This window comes from Rhipicephalus microplus, chromosome X (genome assembly GCF_043290135.1).
Source record: "Rhipicephalus microplus isolate Deutch F79 chromosome X, USDA_Rmic, whole genome shotgun sequence".
NCBI classification, from domain to species: Eukaryota; Metazoa; Arthropoda; class Arachnida; order Ixodida; family Ixodidae; genus Rhipicephalus; species Rhipicephalus microplus.
The window spans coordinates 386192543-386215352 of NC_134710.1; the positions used below are offsets into that span (position 1 = coordinate 386192543).

At 48.0% G+C, this 22810-nt stretch overlaps 2 protein-coding genes across 7 annotated transcripts in view; one reads left to right on the plus strand and one right to left on the minus strand.

The window, feature by feature from the left end:
• The window catches only part of LOC142776431 (luciferin 4-monooxygenase-like), a 134972-nt gene extending 127704 nt beyond the window's left edge, over positions 1-7268 (minus strand). Inside the window, exon 1 of one of the 2 annotated variants that reach the window (XM_075880072.1) lies at positions 1179-7268. The gene's annotated coding sequence lies outside the window, so the exon portion shown is untranslated. The remainder of the gene's footprint in view (positions 1-1178) is intronic. The other variant, XM_075880071.1, reaches the window with a different exon arrangement.
• The window catches only part of LOC142776432 (uncharacterized), a 147750-nt gene that overhangs the window by 7839 nt on the left and 117101 nt on the right, over positions 1-22810 (plus strand). The gene's annotated exons all lie outside the window — the stretch shown is intronic.

A 22810-nucleotide genomic window follows, 5' to 3' on the forward strand; every position in this document is an offset into this window, starting at 1 on the left:
GTATCACTATAGCGCAATCAGAAAGGTGCGCCTTTTGATTGATCAGATTATGATGATTGATGATCAAAACCATTTGCTAGTTGCATAGATTGAAGCTTGTATGAGAATAATTTGAGGACGATGCAGCGAGCAGTGGAAAAGAAAATAATAGGTGTAACCTTAACAGACAAGAGGAGAGCAGAGTGGATCAGGGAAAAAAACGGGGTTAAAGATATCGTACTTGAAATCAAGAACAAATGGACAGAGGCCACGCATGTAGCGCATAGGCAGGATAATGGCTGGTCATTCACGATAACTTACTGCAATCTCAGAGAAGGCAAGGTAATTATGGGGAGACAGAAAGTAGGTGGGCTGATGAGATTAGGAAGGTTGCGGGTATAAACTGGCAGCAGCAAACACAGGACCGAGTTGACTGGCGGGTCATGGGCGAGGCCTTTGTCCTGCAGTGGACGTTGTCAGCATGATGATGACTATGACGATGATGATGATGATGATGATGATAATGATAAATTTAAGCGCACGTACAGACTGCCGCTTCGTGAAAAACGCATGGTCCATAATTTAACATACACTTCATATCTGGATCCACAAACACTGCTTCAGCACTCATACCTTTATAATTGACACTTTTAACTAAATAATCACGATAAGAGTTAAAACCGTTGAACCACCATGGCGTAGGCTGAATTAAGAGGCAAAATATTATAACTTAATTGGCTATCTGAACAAATCCTTCTTTTCGAATGTTTGCGTACTATTCGCAAATCAAAGCTCATTGCGCTTTGTAGATAGTGACCTAGTGAAGTTAGCGTTTGAAAATTGACCAATGCAGCCTGTTTTCAGTAAGCCGGAATAACTGTGTACTACGCCATCAGTGTATGCTCCACCTTTCATTGTCGTGTTTTAAATTGGCGCTTTATTTAGGTGTGATTACTTCAAGTGGCACTCTACACCTTGAGAGCCAATTGCAACTAATGTATGCTAAGATCAGGGGATAAGACAAGTTCTGGTGGTAGGGGCTTAGCAACCAGAACACCGCCAATCGTTGTCAGGACTACCCATATTTCTTGAAAATGTGGAAGCGTGACCAAATTAATCTATTCTTTCTAGAAGTGAAGTAAATCAAGAAATGCGTGCATTGTTATGCAGTGTTTCAGCTTGAAAAAAATTCGACTCACCAGCAGGCAGTGCAGAGAAGAAATACCGTTCAGTGAGTGAACTAATCTGGGAACGGTGTGCATGTGCTGGTCTTTTTATACGACTTCATCCGGTTAGTGACTGTACTGTTCATTCGCGTATGCTGCGGTACTAAAGAAACAAGTGAACACTGCGAACTTCCTGCAGTCACAGACAAACGGTGAAAAAATAAAATCACAGCGGATGTCATGACAAGACGTGTTTTTGATTTCTGCAACAGCACTCATCGTGAAAGCCATTGACGTGGGGAACGTGGGGCCAGTTGTATTGGAATGGTAATTCCTACGGTTTGTACGAAGAGCACAAGGTGGAGTGTTCGGACGTCACAACGCGGTACTGTCACCCGTTAAACCGGTTTAAACTAATAAGCAAAGCTGTAGCTATCATAGTGAACTCACCCGTAATGAATCTCATCTCCGTATTTAAACGTATTGTGATGGCTGCAAGAACATATTTTGCATCTCGGGAAGACTTCACTCATATTATGAGGTAAGTCCTATTAAAATATTGCACGAATCCACATGGCGACATATTTTTTAATAAAACTTGTAATCAGGCTCGGCCACATGAGCGCGTTGCCGAGCACACTGCAAATTGGTACAGTAGTGCCGACCATGGCATACTTTTGATTTATCGGGAGAGATTTTGGATTTTCCTGTGAATGTACATTGCCCCCATCTGCTTTCACGATTGCCCTCGTTTGAACCTGTGGTGATATAAGCTTCAAAAATAATTACGGCCCCGTGTCCTGAAGACCAAGGAAGCTGTTCTCGCGGTATCCAATCGGTGTACATGGCCGATTCACTGGAGTGCCTTCAGTAAGCAAAAAAGGTGAGTCGTGACATCATGACCCACATGACCACGTCAGTGCACTGAACGCCAGCACATTCCCAGCGCAAAAAAAAATAAGTGCACAACATACCGAGTGACAAGGCTTCTAAACAAAGCTGACTTTTCTCCACATGCGCATGAACGCATTGAGGTGTTTGAAGAACGATGCATGAATGCGAACCGACCTTTCTCGGGCGTCAGACGGGCGGCCGCGTCAAACCCAATTCAAGTGCTGTCGTGATTACAGTCTATGCAGAGCCTCAGATATGCGCGTCTAACAGCGGATCCTGGCAGCATTTGGTGTGGCGAAACACATTCCATCTTTGTCATTTGTGTCGAGAGTTGGGAAAGCTGCATGGCGTCAGAATGACATGCAATAGTTAGAGTGCGTGAACAGGATGACGAAAAAGAGTCAAGAAGGACACGAAGGTCTCTTTGTCGTCATTTTGTTCTCGCGCTATAACTATCGTCATGTCATACCAACTAGCCAGACTACCCACACTTCTAAGTAAGAATGACGTTGCGGAAGAAAAACCGGAAGCAGGCAGCGCAGCCTAGCCATTCAAGGGAGGCCGACTCCACGTTTCTAGTGGCATCTTCGGTTTAGGGGAACTGGTACCGTGACGATGCAAAGAAAGTTACTTCCAACACCGCCCTATTTTCACGCGTCACTACGGGCCAGCCGTACGTGCAAACCACGAAACTCGAATCCGCTGCAGCAGCGCTGTATGCGAGAGACATCATTTAGCAGACTACAATTTCCAGCGTCCTGTTTGTACAGGTAATAAGAGAGCAAACAGCAGAAAATCTAACAATGAGAAACACTTGCAAGACACTACCTGTTCAGTGGGTGCGCATCTGTTCTCCAGGTGGTTGTGCTGCATTGATTCTGTACACATATGACGAGGTGACGAGGATTACAGCAATTTTCGCATCGCCTTCGGTGTCCGGTGGAATCCTGGCAGAAACTAGCTGTGGGCGAGTACGGTCAGACGATGTAAGCTCACGCACTTTTCGTGGCGTCCAGCCATGTTCTGTGGCAGCGCCAGCTTTAAATTACGCCTGCAATGATGGAACGTCACTGCGTCGTCTGCCAGCGCGCACGGGCTGATGGGATTGCACCACACTCCACCATCAACCTCCACGGTGCCGCTGTGGCGTGCACTCGTGTCCTGGTTAACCCAGCAGAACATGTGGCACCGCACGCATGGTGCCCAGATGAACCTAGGTCACAGCACGATTGCACGAAAAACGCCACCGTTGCCGGCTGCCGAATATGTCGTAAAAACTGAACAGCGCAAAAATAACTGCCCGAATTTTGTGCTCGACAGGTCGAGTTTCACAAAAAGCATATTATATAGCTTTAAATGTTCTGTATGCTTCATTTTTTTTTGAATGAGAATTTTAGATATATCGTTTTTCTGGAGGCATTGATCAAGCAAACAGCAAACCCTCAATAATGTGCTGCGTCTGGGAGGCATCGTAAGGCTCTTTATGGCCTCCAAGATCATTAGCGCGCTGCGTGTATCTTGGAGGCCATGCGACTCATGTTTTACATCACAAACCTGTGTATAGATCGAAAACCCGTACCATTACTGTAGATACGTCGCGCTTGCGCACGCGCCTGTTTGTGTGCGTGTGTGTGAGTGTAACAAAGCACACTAATAATTATGCACTTAGCGGTTGAAGTATTGACTAGGGGCCGGATTTCGTTATCGTGTTCAACTCTTAAAGGCGAAGCTTAAGGGCCCCCAATTTCACGCCGTCGTGATCACATGGACCGAAGTAAGTATCCGCTCTCCACGCAGTCTACGCTACCGAGCGATAGAATTGAACAAGATGGTTTCCAGTTCCGGCTCCTCTTGCTCTTATGCATTGCATGGGTATGCATGCTGTACGCCGTTTCTGTGTGTCTCTGCCTTTTTCGGCGGTCGTCTCCTCTTCACTCATTTGACGGCTGACGATCACATCAGCTTACTCTTGTTACCATTAAATTATTCTTCGATATTTTTTGTAACCAGTCCTTCTGAAGCGAGGTACTCGGCGTTTTCTTGAGGAATCAGACAGATTTAGAGCGTGGTTCAATGGTGCGAAATACCTTAATAGTTTCACTTTAAAGACCAGCCGGTCATTGTAAATATTCGTTGCATTGATGATTTCGTTGCCTGTCGACAGATGCTTACACGGTCACTCACAAAAGACACTGGAGTTTGACACCGACGTGTTAAACAGATGCTCGAACACACACAGATGTACGCATGCATATCACGACGAAAAGACTTCTTGAATCTTCCATAGGAAGCTTATAGCCACGTGACCTGAAACTCCATGGTGAGTTTAACAAAGTCGTGTCATTCATAAACTCTGTAAATAGGCTAGGCGCATTTTAAAACAGCATGTGCCCAGTTTACTCCGCTACCAGAGAGTAAATAATTGGGACAGGAGAGTTTTGCGGCGCATATGCTGAAAAAACTCCCATTTCGGAAATGTTTGCTTACATTGCGGCAGCATGTTTTTTTTTTCTAAGCAATTCATACTTCTATAAAAATTGTACAGCACACATGCTCGTGCAGTTTTTGCACACATGAACGTCGCTAGGCCTGTCCCACGAGTAACGTTGGACAAATGCTGGTGATTATCGATTCTCGTTGCTGTGCAGTTTTCATCGACATTATTTTATACACAAATGAAAAAAAGCTAGCGCCTGGTATTGCGGAGACTAAGCTATAAGCAGCGATGGACTCCGAACGAACAAGACTGCTTTCAGTCATGGTTCCTGTTCCTCGCAGTGCACCGGTCACCGCATGTTGGTCGATCAGCTTCGTACCGGCACTCGCCTTCGCGCTGGATCTTTGACAGCGAAGACCGCATGGCGCAAAAGAGGCAGTTAAAACTGTTCTGAATTCCAGCAGCTTTTCTGTGACAGCTATTTTTCGCTTGGCTGGCGTCCTCGCTATGTCCTCATATATTCTCGTCGTGTCGGAGGATTACTCAAGTGTGCAAGGGCATCTGCCGCTCACTCTGAGAATGAGCGTGGGACAGCCAGCTCATCGTATTCGTTGTCCAATGCTTCATGATTAGAACTTGTCTTTGCCATCCATACATGCTCGGTGGGGTTGGTAGTGCAACACGTATACAGAAAGCACTGATTGAGACCCATTTCACGACCTCGGTGCGCTGACGTTTCACGCGGACGCGCTAGACATGCGTGGACACGCACACACACAAACGTGCACGCCAATGGCAGGACTGGTTTTTATAACTCCCACGGGCAGTCTCTAATCACGCGAATAAGTACCAGCTGGAGCGTCTTTTCGTCTTTGCCAGATTGAAGCTTGGCAGACCAGATCGAAGCATATTTTACCGCGAAGTGGTATATGACTTGTTGGGGGAATTTCTTGCTGTTGGGGATTTCGTCCGCCCTTTTGGAAAACTAAGAAATACTGTTTCCGGAGTCGGTGTGACGTTGACTAATATAAAACGTAGCAAAGAGGTTTCCAGTACCTCTGATACAAAGCGTAATTGAAGTTCAATTGACACACGGTTCCCTTTACAGAAAGATCGCTAGGGGGCGTCGAGGAGCGCGGACGTGAAAACATCAGCTACTGCTTTTCTAAATGTTTTCAGTCGTTTTTTTGCTCAATAACACTCGGCTTTGTGCTTATTCGAACATGCAAGCTCTGTGGTTTTAGTGGAGATGCCATTTTGGCCAGCGAGTGAACCCTTAGACATCTTTTTGGACTTAAACGTTGCGACGCGGCGAGCATCCCCGCTAACCCTAACCACGCCTAGGGTTGGCGAGGTGTATGGCCGTTGGACGTAGCCATGGGCTCGGCCAGACACGGCAGCTGCTGGATTATCCTCCGTACGTCGCCGCCGACAACCAGGCACTGAAAATATCTTCCACCATAACCGTGGAGAGAATGGAAGTAAGCGCGGAGATCTTCACCGGACTAGGATGGGCCACCACCATGGGACGCCGAAGACAGACGACTCCGCCGAACGAGGAGCAGGCCGTTGTGACGGTCGAGCACAACATCAACTGAAGCACCCAAGGGGCTTCAAGAAGAGTTAATTGGCACTGCACTGTATAGTATCCGCTTCCAGACTACCCCGCCTACCCAAGGACCAGATCAGGGTAATCGTGAGAGCAAGAGGTGGATGAAACGTAGCCAGAGTTGACCTCAATCTGTTGGCGGGAATAGTCATCAGGGCAACCCAGATCACCGACGAACAAGCATGGGAGGACACGATCTGCCCCAACAATATGCAAAACATTATTGATATTTCTACGCCACACCAAAATAATGCTACATCATACGTGAATGTGCAGAAACTGCACACAAACAAAGGCTCGTTCGAAGTGGCCGCATACGTGGCCACGCCCGATAATACAAGCAAGGGCGTCATCAAGAACGTTGACCTCTTCCTTGACGACGCAACGCTCAAACGCCTGATTGTGCATGACCAAAATCCCACTGCCATCGAGGCAAGACGCATTAAAAAGACCAAACTCGTCGCAATTTTTTTTGACAGGTTACGCGTCCCGAACACAAGGATGGGCGGAACCGCCATAGTTCCCTGCTTGCTCTTCAAGCGACAAGTCGATGTTTGCAGAACGTGCGGAGGCGTTGGCTATCGCGCCGATGTTTGCCGGCACACAAACGCAACGAGCAAAGAATGTAACTACTGCTGTGAAACGCTAAAAGAAGACGCCGTGCATCGCTGTGAGCCGAAATGCAAGCTTTGCAATGGCAATCACCTCACTGGAGATCGCAAATGCAAAAGACGCTTCCACATTCCATACATAGTGAGAAGGAGGAGAAGACGCAAAAAGCAAGAGCGGCAAGCACAACAACGTCAAGACCTACCAACATCTGTCACGTTCAAGGAACCCTGCCAAAACCATGTGCCGAGATGGGAAAACGGCTCGAGCGTCCATCACCGTTTTCCATCCAGGGGGAGATCCCGATCCAAAGGGCGTTCTCGATCCAGAAGTCCTTTTCAATCCAGAGAACGTTCTCATTCCCCTCGACCCTGTCGGGACCCGACAACCACCTGTCATCTCGGGAGTGCTCCAGATGCCAATCGAGAACGAGACCAGCAGCCACGCAGCAGTAGCAGCAGCCGAACAATGGCTCCTGAGCCAGCAGGGTTGAAGGTGCATCACGAAGCACAAGTAGCCAGCCCAAAGGTAAGGGACAGCCACAGCATGCTCCCGATTTTCGTATTCTAGCACTTGAACAAAAAAAACGGGGCCCTCAAGAAGGAGCTTGAAGAGCTCCGGGCCCCAATAGCTAGAATAGAGAGAAGCCACGGAATTAACCCGTCAAGCTCACCGGCACCACCGACAACACGCTTACAACAAACAATACACAACACACACAAACGCAAAACCGTAGACAGCGACAGCAACACGGCGGAGGAGATCGAGATGGTTTCGAGTGATAAAGAAGCCCCATTGACGAATGTCAAGTCCACGATAACTAAACTCAACGACAAAATTGATACGTTGGCGAACACGCTTGCCAAGTTTGTGGAAACATTTAAGACTTACACTGACAAAGCTGGCCAGAGGTTCCTTAGCTTGGAGAAGATGATAGCCAACCCACTTGTGGTGGCTGCTCCTAAGAACCTAAGCGCGGAAAAATCAGCGGTTACGGTAAACTTGCCGAGCATAACGTCTAGAGCTAAAGTCCGACAAGTCAAAGCACGCAATCTCGCGGAGGTAACGAGCCGTGATGCGCACAACCCACCAAACTAAAATGACCGCTGACTGTAACGAGATTAAGATCTGGCTGTGGAACTGTAACCCACTTCAGAAACGCAAAGCACCAATAACACAACTACTGCTAGCCTGTAAAAAAGTTGCATATAATATTGCTACAGAATTGTGGAGAAAGCAAAATTGCTAAAAGCATTGACATACAGTGGTACAGGGTAGCCAGGCCGACCCTGCATCCCGAGCAGAACAACACGCGAGGAGTGGCTACCTTCATCCGGAAGGACATAATCTTCACCGAAAGGGATGCCCCCGTATACGAAAATTCCTGGAAACGGTCCTGGTGGAAATCTTACCACACTGGGCTGTTAAAGAAACCATCTTTGTGCTCAATGTTTACAGTCCTCCACCAGATGAGCAGAGAAATGTCAACAGACTACTTACCTCCGCGGTAAAATTGGCGGGTGAAAATCCTCTCATAGTAGCTGGCGATTTTAACGCCAGTAGCACCAAGTTGGGATACTTAAAAAGCGAAGGCAAACGCACCAAGTTAGCTGAAAGCGCGAATGCTCTGGACCTGAAGCTTATAAACAACCTTGTCCTGCCTTCAAGAAGAGGTAATTTGGTACAGGAGGACACAATGCCTTACTTAACCTTCACCTAAAACGTCAGAGCTACCTGCAATAACCTCACCGAAGACCTAGGTAGCGACCACTGCCTCTTGTAAGTTATCGTTGAGAACGAGGTGAAAGCGCCAAGAAAATTCAATATCACAGACTGTAACCAGTTCCATAAAGTAAGGGAGCAGAAGGGCAGTACAGAACTATCAAATGAAACTCTTCTAAATGAATTCAAAATGGCAGTTATTAAGGCCACCAAAATATTCAAGACTGATGAGTTAATCCAGGCCATGGACTCTCACCTGACCAGTTTGCTGAAGAAAAAGCATGGCCTAAAAAAGCATGGCGTAAAAACAAGCTCAACAGACACTTACGCACAAAAATCGTGGACTTTGGTCGCGAAATCGAATCTCGTGCCAAAAATCTCTGCGCCCAGCAGTGGAGCAACACATGTGACGAAGCAGATGGCTAAATGCGGAGGGGAAGCAAAAAGGGGCCGCTCAAACACCTTATGGGGGACAGCGACAAACCCACCAGAGGCGGCAGCCAGCTGCAAACTGAACGATTGGTGCACAAGCACGCCCAGGATAGTGATGGATTCCAAGCTCTCCTCAAAACGCTAGGCCAAAAATATCTCCCACTGGAAAGCAAAGCTGTGGCCTGGGAAAACCAAAATCCCTCATATGGAGGTCAACCGCAAGAAAAGGTAGACGAACCATCCAGCGAACCTGAAATACGGTACGTTCAACAGCGAATCAATGGCAGATCGGCGCCAGGGCCAAATGGCATCGACAATAAACTGCTACGGAATTCAGACAATAAAGCAATTGTAATCATTACTAAGAATATAAATGAAGCATGGGAAACAGGTACCGTGCCACAAAAATGGCGTAGTGCCAAGGTTTCGCTCATCCCGAAACCTAGAAAACTGCTGAGCATCGATAACTTAAGGCCCACATCACTCACATCTTGCGTTGGAAAAGTAGCTGAGCATGCAATACTCAGCTGTATCACGGACCACATTGAGAGCAATCGGCTCTTTCGACACAGCATTATTGGCTTCCGCAGGGCACTGCCAACACAGGACGCCAAGTTGATTTTGAGAGAACACATTTTTTACAGGCTCCTCCACACGCCCAAAGCCATATTAGCTCTCGACCTGGCCAAAGCTTTCACACCGTAAAACATGAACACATACTGGGTGAAATATCGCACATGAACTTAGGCGAGAAATTTCACTACTACAATAAAGCCTTTCCGGCGAACAGAACCGCCACCATACGCATTGGAGAGCAATGCGGTGAACCCGAACGACTCGGAAATATCGGCACCCCACAAGGGTCAGTTCTCTCGCCATTGATCTTTATTGTGGCGATGCGCAGGTTGTCGGAGAAGCTCGCTCAAATTCCATCCATGCACCATGCCATATACGCGGATGATATTACCATATGGGTCCCATGTGGCCAATCATATGGTGCCTTGGAAGGAATCCTTCAACGAGCACTGACTACAACCGAAGAATTTCTTAAGCCAACTGCACTCGCACTCTCCCCCACTAAATCTACCTTAGCGCTCTTTCACCCTCGAGAAAATTGTGATAAAGAGGAGCAGCGAGTATTGCTCAAAGCTGATAACAACCAAATGATACCGCAAGTATATACGGTTGAGGTGCTAGGGATAACGTTAATCACCAAGGAGAACCACAAGGAAGCACTCAAGTGCCCTGAGAAAAGCACGAACAATTTTGCAAGAGGCATTGCTAGAATCGCCAACAAGAGAGCAGGCCTCCTAGAAGACAACATCATTAAGGCGTATCACGCCTTTCACGTAAGTCACGTAGCATACGCGTTCCCATTTCTGAAACTTAAGAAGACTAAAATCAAAAAGGTCGACTCCATGCTCCGCAAGGGACTGAAAAGGCACTCGGCTTGCCCAATAGCACGAGCAACGAGAAACTCGGGCAACTCGGTCCTCGGTCTACACAACACAGCCGAACAAAGGTTTGAGGCTCAAAAAGTAGTACAGATTAAGCGTCTGTCGTTGACGCAGGCAGGCCATCTCATCCTATGAGACGCAGGCATTTGCCCAATTTTTCAACCAGAGAAAAGAACACAACTTGGTAAAGACGTGAGGAAACACATTAGGGTTGAGCCAATCCCCCGCAACGTTGACCCAACGTTCAACAAAGGCCGAATGAAGGACAGAGCGAGGGCGCTCATAAACAAGGCAAAAAACACAACACGCACGCGCTATTCACGACAGGGAGGCATTCGCCATAGCGGTCGTTGATATATACGGAAACCTCATAAACGTGGCATCCATCCAAACGAGCCACGTCCACGAAGCAGAGGAATTGGCGCTCGCACTAGCCTTGCAGAGCTGCCAAGCCTACTCCACAATATACACAGACTTCAAGGCGGCGGCACGAACGTTCGTGGCTGGCCTAGTAGCTAGAAGCACTGGAAAACTCACCGTCACCGCAATGAAAGAGTTCGAGAGCAAAACAACTCTCAGAAGAACGAGCTCAAATCTATGTATCCTGGTTCCCAGCCCACAAGGGACAGTTACCGGGACTCGATTACTGCAATCCCAACAAAGAGGTGTACCACCTGGCGCATGAGCTCACACGCCGTGCCGTGGACAACGACCCCTCGACGAGTGAGCGGTACGAGAATCTCTGCAGCCAGGACAAAGCACTCACATAGCACGAGATCACTTCTCATTACCGGTGAGAAAGACGTGCCTTCCCAGCACCGCACCCAAAGCTTAACAAAGCACAAGCTCTAACTCTAAGATTGCAAACACGTACGTACATAACACCACCCACCTTACACAGAGTCGACCCCGACACACCACCCACATGCTCTCTTTGCAAACATCCCTATTGCAACTTCGAACACATGCTTTGACAGTGCCCTAACCACAGCGCAGCACAATTAAATAACCGAGAGGCTTGGCAGGAAGCGCTCAAGAGCAACGAATGGAATCGGCAACTACAGGTGGTCCAGAGGGCCCGGGACATCGCTACAAGCCTTCAGCTGCCAGCGCTATCCTGGGCGGAGCCTCCAGGTTGAATAAATGGTCTGACTGGCCCTTTATCAGCTTCTTCAGGATGTGTTTAAATGAAGTCAATCTCTCTCTCTCTCTCTCTTTCTCTCTTGAAGTTAAACTAGACTGCCTGCTATCCAAGCATTGTTGACAATAAAGCACACGTATAGATATGTTGCATATATATAGGTGAACATGTACCGTGCAACCGGCAGCTCACGCAGGAATAATGGGAACAAAATACGCCTGTTCAACATGCTAAACGAACGATACTGTTTACCGCGTGTACACTATTTTTAAGGTGTAGCCATAACGCGTTCACGTGGTTTGCGTAGTGTACAGTACTCAGCGAGCCTAACATCAATGCTGCGCAGTGTGTGTTGAAGCAGTTTGAATGCAGCTAGCGCCACGAAGCGTTGAGTTTTATTGTCAAAACGTTCCCCATGCATGCCGACTTACCATCCAAGATCGCAGAGGAATTACCTCCACAACACCAACCCGCGCTTGACGGCTAGCATCAGTCAAAATGGGCCAGGTCAGGCGTCGAGCGTTCGCGTTATGCTTTCTGACGACTGTTAACGTCGGCGCTGTTTTGGACGCCCACAATAAAAGTCAAGTGGCATTTCTGATGAATGATTCACTTTGCTTGCAGAAAATATTGGTGTCACATGGCTTCATTTGCTTTCAGGCAGCATCGCTGACCGAGTATAGGTTAGGTAACTTTTACCAAGAATAGGTTAGCGTAACTTTTCACATCGCTTCCCATTTTTTACAATCTTGGGCCTCACAAAAGGTGAGTGAAAACATCCACCACATAGTTTTTGTTTCGCTTTTGCGGCATAGTTAGCTTGGTAACTTTTATTATTGCTGTAGATTTACGATATTACGAGAATTTACTTCAATTTTTTATCACTTTCTTAACGCGTTCATCCTGCGCTTGATGGCACCAAAGTCACAGCTGAGGCTTGTAGAAGCTATCCCAGTATATACTAAAACGGTCTCCTCAACGGTCGTTTGAGGCATAATAATGTTATTCTCTTAGCCCCAGCTATCACGCTAACGCTCACACGTAAAATTTGTGTGTTTTTTAGTCTGTCCTGTGTTCCGGTGAGATAAAAAATTATAGCGTAATACCGGAAAGCGAGTGGCATAGCTGCGGCCACGTGAAGCCGCACCTGCAATGGAAGATGAAAAATAGCTTTAAAAACGTAATTTACGTCCTCCGACAGCCCCCATGGCCACTTACTAAGCCTACAGCAGCAATCATTTGAATATATGCCGCGCAGCGATGGTCCAATGTTTATGATACTTGACTGCAAGCATAACGGTTGTGGGGCAAAATCCCTCCATTTTAAATGGAGGCGAAAATGCTCTAGGTCCTTGTGCTCAGATTTCATTGCACGTCAAAGAAAAGAACCCCCAGTGGTTGAAATTTCCTGAGCCTTTCACTACGTCGTCTTTCATGATCATGCGGTGGTTTTCAGACGTTGAACCCCACTTATTACTAATATCACCTTAGGAAAATTGCTCAAAAAGGTGCTGAATTGACACAAATATGTAGCTGTACAAGCTTAAATACATCAATGTAAAACAAAAAATCCGCAGTTCGAAGCTACTGAGCTTCAGAGCGCAATAGGGTCGTTTCATACATGTGAAGTGTCCATGTTTTCTAGGCACATGCATGTCCAGTGCACGCCCACTATTCCAATGTACGCAAAGCATTTCACGTATAGCGCTATGCTGGAGGGGGCTAAAAAATTCACAGCATATTCACGAAGTAATGATGACGAGTGAGGTGAAGCGTCCATCTAGCTGTCTCTCTGTCCATCGGTCTGTCTGTCTATGACAGACAGATGGACGGACGTTTCGCTTATTTTTTCAACATTCACGCCGTGGATATGCTGTGAATTTTTATACAAAACACATAACGCCATCTAGTGATATTATTTTCAAGGACATATAAACAAAAAGTAATCAAGTGAGTAATTCTGAAAACAAACTATAGTTTTAAAAGTGATAGTGCGGCGCCTGTACCAGCGTTTACACAATGTTGGTGTGTTTGCAGCATGGCGGCGCTGACCCATTTGAACATAATGATCCTTCGAAAAGCAGTGCGAATTCTGCATGAGCGCTTGTTGCGCCACACGCGTTTTTGTAGCCGGTTTACGCCACAGTTTTTTCGTTCGCCGTAATGTCATCCTGTCATAACTGCGAGGGGCAAGCTCAGAGCAAGCTCGGTCATCCGAGAAGCTAGGGTGATCCTGCGTAGCACCCTTGTTCTGTAATTACGTGATGCTCCGCCGGCGACACATGATAGGGGCGCTGGCGCAAATGAGTACTTTTCCCTGTGTCAATGACGTGAACAACGGTGCTCGTTCTTCCTAGCGCCGCTTGGGGAAAGTCAAACGAACGCCTGAATTCGTGCAAGGTAAGAAGCTGCTCTTGTTGAGCCGGGGTGAGATGAATGTCAGTAGAACGATGAAGTGCATCACAAGACATGCTGTCCGAGGCAAGGTCAGGAACCAACGCATTCAGCTCCATCTTTGGCTTGGAGTCGAAGAAATCGACTGGCACGATAATACTTTGTAGCGCCCCGCTACTTCATCATCGACATTCATCATCATCACCATTTTCGTAGCCACCGCGCCGCGCCTCTCGCGCAGCTCTTGCATAGCTCGAGCTGCGCGAGGACAGAACGAGCTTACGCACCTGGCATGTCGGACGCAGCCACCACGGCTCCGCTTCAGGCGTGGAATAAAGTGGCGTGAACGGCACGGCCACGTCAGCCGCTTTCGACGCCGTCTCACGTCTGTCTTCTCTCGCCGCTAAACAGGTGACCCGGAGAACAAACCCTTCGCCGAACAGCCCGCTGCCACGCTTCCGCAACTGTGCCCTCAAGTTCTGCCGTTTCAACCGGTCTACTCCCGAGCGTGGTTTATGCGGCTCGATGTCATTCTCGTGGTCAGTGGAATCAAGGCACAGCCGATGATGCACGCTGTCCTGCTGGACGCTCTCCCAGTTGAGCTGCGTCCTCTAGCCGCCGAGTCATTCTCCAGCCCACGACCCTTCGACGACCTCTGTGCTGCGGTGCTCGCCTGCTACGGTGAAACCTACTGCCCACTTCCGGAGAGCCACGAGTTACAGGTTTCTCCTCCGCCCCAGAGAGTGGTACCAGACAGCCCGCAGCCCTAACTTGACAAAGACCTCACTTCTCCAGCTACGACTCCTACCTTAGATCTGGTCATAGGAACATTGAACCCTGCTCCCAACCACGACGACAAGGTAGAAGACGCTCGCACTTCCTCTAACTTCACCACCAAAAGCTGCACTCCATTGGTGCCCACGTACAAAGTTTTATCGAAGGTGCCTGCCACGTGCACGATTTCCGCGACATCAACGGCATGCGACACCTCAGTGCCACCAGACTCCATGACGGCTACAATGACGCACGCCTCGGAGTCTGGACCCGAGATATTTTCGCCAATTATTCGGCACCCGATCCCGGAGCTTCCACAGTCGACAATATTCAATAAACGCGATCTTCCATCAACATTGGGAATCTGCGCATCCTGCACGCAGCCACTACCATCTACCTTCATGTCTCCAGTAGCTCAAGGTCCTACCCATGACATGCTACAGCGGAACTTTCAGATGCTGCTACAATTACCAAGGACCAGATGAAAGATTCGCCAATGGCAGAACAGCCAGCAAATTTCGCACCAACCACACAGGCGGACAACTACCAGGCTGCACCGACGAGCACGGGTACGCCAGCCGACCTTTCGGTAGAGCCCGTGCCTACTGGGTCTCATGACCGCCCTCCAGAATCTTCGAATGGTGACACAAGCTCGCAACAATGCACCTTGAATTCAGACTTGCCCCTCGTTACAGCCCAGGCGTTCACTAGCTCTCTGCGGCACATCGGCCGACTTGTCGCTGTGGACATGCTTGCCTGCCATGACCTTCGTGTGCTTCTTCGAGCACGGCGTTTCCACGTCCGTCGACTCGGCCACCTGTGCCGGCCCAGCAGCTATCGCTTAGGTCGGTGTTGCGTCGATGGTTTCGTTCACATCAACACAGCCAGCCAACTGCTCTTTGTCGACTTCCTTGTCGGTGCTATGTGCGCTGTCGGAGACCGTCGTGACTGTTCCATTTCAGTCCTCGGTCATCATGGCTTCACTTTGATCCATCAGGCCGCTTCGCCCACATCACCGATGCTGGTTCTTCAATGCCTTTCCACGACTCTAGATGGGGGCACCCTTGTCAGCCACGTCCGCTCCAACTGCCGGATTCGCTCTCAAATTTTCCCGCCGAGTCATCGTGGGACACACGCGTCTATGACCGCAGCGACCCGGCGCTTTCATCTCCGTCCACTGGGTTTCTCCCAGTGTCACCCGCCTGAGACTCACAGCTTCCCGATGGCTTATGCGCGTTGACAACCTGGACTTCCCAAACGGACACTTTGCGAACTGTCGTTCATGTAATATATATTATCTTTCCATCTTTTTTTATTTGTACGTATTATCTCGATTGCGCAAGCGCTAGGGGGGAGCCTATGTAGTGCCCCGCTACATCACATCGACATTGATTATCATCACCATTTCGATGGCCACCAGCCGCACCTCTCGCGCAGCTCATGCATAGCTCGAGGTGCGCGAGGACGAAACGAGCTCACGCACATGGCGTGTCAGACGTGGACAGCCACCGCGGCTCCGTTTCAGGCGTGGAATAAAGTGGCGAGATTGGCACGGCCCCGTTGGCCGCCTTTGACGCCATCTGAGTCTCTCTTTTTGCCGCTAAACCTTTATCGATAAAATGAATGTGGCCGAGCGTCTCGTTGTGGCGCAAACTGAAGGGGTTTGCGCTGGGATCAAAAATTAATATTCTGGTATAGTGTCTTCACAAAGCGCTAGAACGGTGATTGGCAGCGATGTGTGGTGGCGGCTACTGAAGATGTCAAATGGCGTGAACAGGACGGTATGGTCTAAAATTGAAGCATAGTAGGCAGAGACAAACTGGGCGCTGAAAGGCGGAAGGTCAATGTCCGTCCGACTACAACATTCGCCACAATAGATACGGCCGCAACAACCGAAGGTACATCATGCAACGGTCACAGCTCCACTTCGGCCCGAGCGCAGTCCATGACGCCGTGATGACATGATAACATATTCTATCCTAGAATGACATTGTGGGAACATGAAGCCTACACGTGAAATTCAATGGTGTACAACACGTCTCGAATTATCACTTTTTCTGTACATGCCACAATGGGCTCAATTTGTTTAGCGCTCACAGTGATAAGGGGAACCACGAGAGAAAGCATCGTCACTTTACAAAGAGAGCAGCCGAGTCTTCGACTTATCACAGATGTTACGGCACCAGTGCAAGTATTTTTACATCATCAACGGTTACATCAAAAAGATTGGCGAGGTACAAGTGAGGACTCAAACGATTAGACGATGACGCAGCTTGTGCCTCCGGAGCTGCGGCAGTTAGTTCTCCGTCTCAATAGAGGTGGGTCGTCCACGCAAAGGCGACACAGAATGACGACTTTTTGAAGGGGAAGGCGAGTGGGAAGTAGAACATCGAGAACTGGAGGTTTAGATACCGGAAGCAACTTGCGCATCCCGTTCGTGAACTTCAGGTGGCACGTGAAGCGCGTGGTATGGAGGGCGAAACGAGTAGTCAGGGTATCTTGGTGCGTCACTGCGAATCGCCACGACCGAGACGTGCAACGTGACCTGGAATTCCTAAAAAGTAGCAGATGGGCCGGTTTTGAGCAGTTCGCCAGAAATTTCCGAAGTGCTCCTGTGTATCTGGAAACGGCGCGGTGGACGTTCGCACAGGTTGTGGGGTATACAATGGCAGACGAATCAGTGGCGTTGCCGCGACGGCCGCATAAGTTAGTGGCATGGTGACAGGTGTTGGTGCAGAGGCAGACGCCGGCAATGGCAACGTCTCGGAGACCTGCCCCTGAATGACCTGTTTGATGGTCGGTGGTAGGCGGTTCATTGGTACTTCGGTGGCCAGCGGTCGATATAGCTTGTCAAGCTTTCGCCCTGCCTTTGCGCACGTCCGTGTAAGTGCTGTTCAGCACGGAGCTTGTGCACAGCGGGGCAATCAAATACTGCAGTAAGGGTGGTTTTTAAAGTGGCCGAAGTGGCTAATTCAGCACGGTTGTTTGTGAACCACAGGCTGGCGACGTCTTTCAGGTCAAATGCGACATACTTCAATTTATAGCGGTCGTCCCACTTGTTGGCGGCACTCACCTTTCCTAACAGATGCAGCCAGTCTTCCACATCTTGGTCGTCGGAGCCGCTGAAGAAGGTGGGATCCCGCTGGCGCAGGGTGGTAGGCACAATAAACAAGAAGTATGGCAGCTTGGGCTAGTTGGTATGGCATGACGATAGTTATAGCGCGAGAACAAAAGGACGACACAGAGACAAGAAGGAGACGAAGGACACGAGCGCTCGTGTCCTTCGTGTCCTTCTTGTCTCTGTGTTGTCGCTTTGTTCTCGCGCTACAACTATTGTCACAATGACCAGTTGAGTTTGGGTCGTGTTTTGCTGGGCGGCGCCTTGCTTAGTGGTCTGATCAGGCATTGTTTATGCAGTGGGCAGCTTCCGGCTTCAAAATTCCAGATTTGAGTACCCAGCACACTTCCACTTTTTCGCAAGAAAGATTAATAGCGACACACACCAGGTAGTAAGTCGACAGCTGGTACGGACAAAAATACTCGAACAGTCCAACGTCTACACCTCGTGCACACGCCCGTGCTTTGCACTAAGAGTTGATCTCACTGGTCATTGCCTTGCTAATTCACCACAATTAGTTGGTTTTCGCATTCAATAAAGCAGCGTCATTCATGTTCTGCCTATGCACTACAGCGGTGACTCCGGACCATGGACTGACATTCCAGAAGATTCCTCCAGACACTCGCATCGAGCAAACCAACAACCGACCCACCTATCACCATGGCGCGACGACAAGATTGAATGGCCACGACGCCCTGCATCCTTTTACGGCCGGATTCGCCCGAATATTATCCACAATGCCCAGCTATGTGGCTCTTCAAGATAGAGGCTAGTTTTTTCCCTGCACAACAATGTCTCGCAACATGAACGGTACGCCATCGTGGTAGCTATGCTTCGTTCTGCATTGTGATGCGTTGTGCCTCCTCCCGGACCACAGACACAAGACTAACTTTGATGTTCCGGACAAGCCCTGCCGCAACCGGGAGTTTCACGTCGCTTGCTCTCTGCCATGCGAAACCTTAGTTTCGAACCTCATATCCCCACTACCACGCTGCCGAAACAAGCCAACTCAAGTAGTCCAACAGCACCAGGTTTTGGCTCTGTGGCATCAGCCAGTTTGCAGCTGACCACGAAGGCATTGGATTACATGGTTTCTGACGACGCACCCAAGGTGACATTGTACACACCAAGTGTCACGAATAATTGTCGCCTCACTCCTACAGCTTCTCCAGCTGTACCTGCTATGACAAAAATGCAGCTGCGACAAGAAAGTCGATTCCACTGGGTTTGAGCAATACAGCTTAAACCTGTTCGCAAGCAGAAGGCCATCTACAACGTCTGCCACAACACCGAGGTCGTTGGCAGCTAATTTGAACCCGTCTTCGACGCTTTCTCCCTCACTTGAGCTGGTGCCGATGGAGTCAAAGTCAAAATGCACAGCACACACGAGGTCGTCGCCGCTTCTGCTGCTCGATGAACCACTGCACCAATGGTGAGGTGGTGATAGAGCCGACGACATGGTCATGTTACGATGACCCACCGCAACACTTCCAACACACTGATTCACGTGGACCTCGCGGCAATCTTCCTCACTTGAGCTGGTGCCGATGGAGTCAAAGTCAAAATGCACAGCGCACACGACGTTGTCGCCGTTTCTGCTGCTCGATGAACCACTGCACCAATGGTGAGGTGGTGATAGAGCCGACGACATGGTCATGTTACGATAGCCCACCGCAACACTTCCAACACACTGATACACGTGGACCTCGCGGCAAGCAAAACTCGGAACACAGTGAACACACATACCGCGTGTGGTAGGTTCTGTTTGGTAGTAGATGATGGTATTTGTCCTTACAGCTTCAGACGTCAAGAACGTCATTGCAAAATGGCGATCGCCCGTGGTGGGTGCAGTTTCCAGCCGATGACTTCAACGGCTTATTTTGAATTTAAATAGTTTTCGCAGTGCAGTTTTCACACGTGTATACAAGCATGTAAGACCCTCTACCTTCCTTTTTGTCAAAAATTATCAATTGTTGGGTGACCATGTTCGGTGTCAATTGTTGGGCAAACTCCAGAACGTTTTTACCATGTCCTAGTAATAGTTGCTTTTTTTGTTCCTGAGGCATTTTTCTCCCGCGCCTGATAGCTGAAATACTAAGAAACTTTGAACAAGTTTTAGGAACCAAAAAGACGCAATACCAAAACCTGAGTGCACTGTCTATACGCATAATGTACTGTTTGGTGTAAAGCGGAAGTTGTATACTTGTCCCACTGAAGCGGAGTATAAAAACCGTGAGTGCCAAGTCAGCGAAGCGTCGGCCAAACACCACACAGGAACGAAGGAAGCTTTTTTTTGCAAACACCACCTTGAGGCCAGCACAAAAAAGGCTTTAGCAATACCATCGGTGCGTCCATTTTCTTGACATGCCAAACATGAAGTCATACAGGCAGTTGTCCAATAATCCTGGCAAGCCACTTGAGCGTTTTGATTCAATCTTTAAAATTCATTTCCAAACAATTAATGCGTCTCTCAAGCCTGTAGTTTAGCACAAAGGATGGAACTATGCAAAAGACCAAACCCAGCGAATTTATTGGCGTTTTATAGACCTCAAATTTTGCCGGAGTTCCTTTAAGTGTCGAGCTGTGACAGTAAGTTCTCATTTTGAGTGTGCCCTCAACTTGAGGTGCGCGCTTCAAGTTTTGAGCTGCTTGCCTTATTCCTTGACATTACAAATTTTAGCAGTAGCATTCACTCCTTCGTCCTTGAGGCGAAACAATGCACAACAAACGCTCAACTGCCTCCATGAAGACATGTTTCAGTTTTGAGTTGTACCCATTCTTAGACAGAGGAACCAAGTTTTTTTTTCTTTTTTTGTTGTTTCTTTTTTTAAGCGATGGCATGGCTGAGTGTTGGAACACCTGCATTCTATGGAAGTTTACTACGTTTGACTCTGACTTTCCATGGTTTCCTTTATTTCTCATTATTTATTTTATACTGCATTCTACTCAATTTCACGGTCACGGCAAGAATATTTTTTCTCGCCACCAATGACGCCGGAATTTCGCGAAGCGAAATCTGTTATGCTATCGCGTAGGCCTTTGGCATTCCTATCAAAAGTTTTAAAGAAAATTTGTCCAGCACTAGCTCGACTGTTGGTTCTGGCCTTGCACAAATGATGCAAGCTGTACTCATTTTATAGGGAGAGCTGTTATGAGATACTACAAAGGTATCGTAGTTGTTCACCGCTGCCACTGGTGTACGTAACCACAATGGCTCTAAATAAGCAAACCAGCAATAACTAAAATATGCAGATGAAAACAGAGTTTGAACCTAGCTCGTTTCCGTGCTAGTCCAACATTCTGCCACAGAAGGATGCTGGTGCTCGACCCCTCAATGCGAAAACACCCTATACAGGTGTTAAGTCGGGAATCAATGCCGTTAACACTTGAAATATAGTGCGGTCGAAAAGTAAAATAACAACCAGGTGCCACAGAATGCGAATTCTGCAACCTGGCGTCACTTCATCCAGATTGCATAAGGCGTGGGCTGTTCAATGCTTCCAACCGATTGCAAAGGGATCATCGATAATTATTCATCATCAGCTACCATCCCAACAATTCGTATTCTGTGGCACATGGTTATTATTTGGCTCTTCGACCGCACTATATTTAAAGTGTTAACGGCATTCCTTCCCGACGTACAACCTGTATACAATGTTTCCGCATTCAGGTGTTCCAGGATAGCCTGCAACAGGCCAGAAATGTCGCTCTTCGAGATTTCACTATGGCTGTGCTACGCTTTTCGCGAAGGCCTGGTGAGTTTTCTTTTTATTTTTTTATTCATGAGGTCTCTAACTTCGTACATACGTTGTCTAATATCAACGATTTGAAAATTAAGTAAATGAATGGCTCAAAACTTAACTAGTCTCAACACGAAGCCGATGGGTTGGTTGCTGCAGATGTGTACATGTGGATTAGCAATACCGCTGCACAATATTGACTCGCACTTTGGTTTGCGCAAGTGAACTATTTTTCGTTGCGCTTCCAACCGCAGCTTGGGAATTTGTGCTCAGCATCAGTATGCTACAGCAAATATTCAGACGGGCCCTCTTCCTCATGTTCGCGTAAATGTTTCGGTTACTATGATAACTAGGCGCACTTCGTGTTTTTATAGTAAAAGCGAATGGGGAGGCCATCGTTTGTAAATATGCATTTGTAAGAAGTACTACTTGTTTATGAATTAACTATTGTAGTTAAGATATCAATCCAGCGCAGGCACTATTGTTTATATTTGCTTTTCTCAGATAGGGACAGAAGACAACTAGAACATGGCTACTACTTTTTGGTCTGAGTTGAGTTTCCAATAATGAAGCACAAAATATTTCAAAACCATATTCGTAAAGCTAGTCTCCCCTGAAGCTTAAAAAAGAACATCACCATATCTCGTGGCTTAGACGGATGTACACGCTGCTCGTGCTTCAGTGCGCGATGTATTTTGCTGGTTTGTCTTTATTAAAACATCAACTAATACACATGGTGGCATGAACCAGGTAAGCTTCGTCATTTTTATGCATAGCATGTCAAGTGATACAATGCCTATTGTCACATTTTTCAGGATGGCGGAAACTTCCCCGTGGATGCATTGGCTAGGCCATTAAAGTTAAATAAATGTTTTTGAACAGTCGTGCAGTTGGCGCTGCAATTTCCCGAAACCACCAAGAGTTAAGAAACAAAGTTTCATGCGATATGTGCAGCTAAAAGCAGCTGCGAAGGTGCGAATATGTTTGCGAAAATAACTGCAGGACGAACATATCGAAACTCGAATAGCATATGCAAAACGATCTCACCATGAAAATCAAACGCAGTAAGACTCTTGTAGGTAGGTTGATGCACCATGATGCATTTATTTCGTTGCATTCATGCTCAAGCTCTTGTGGCCCTGCTAATTGTGGAGTTGCCCAGCTTGCTGATGGTGTAGCATCTCACGTCGTCGATGCTAATGTATCACCTCTGGAGGCGCCAGCAGTCACTGTTCAAGTCATCCAGTCGCATGCTGCAACCACTGGCAGGGAGCGCACAAGTCACACTTTTTCTGATGACTCCTGTCAGTCGCATGAAGTCATGCAAACCTTGGGCGC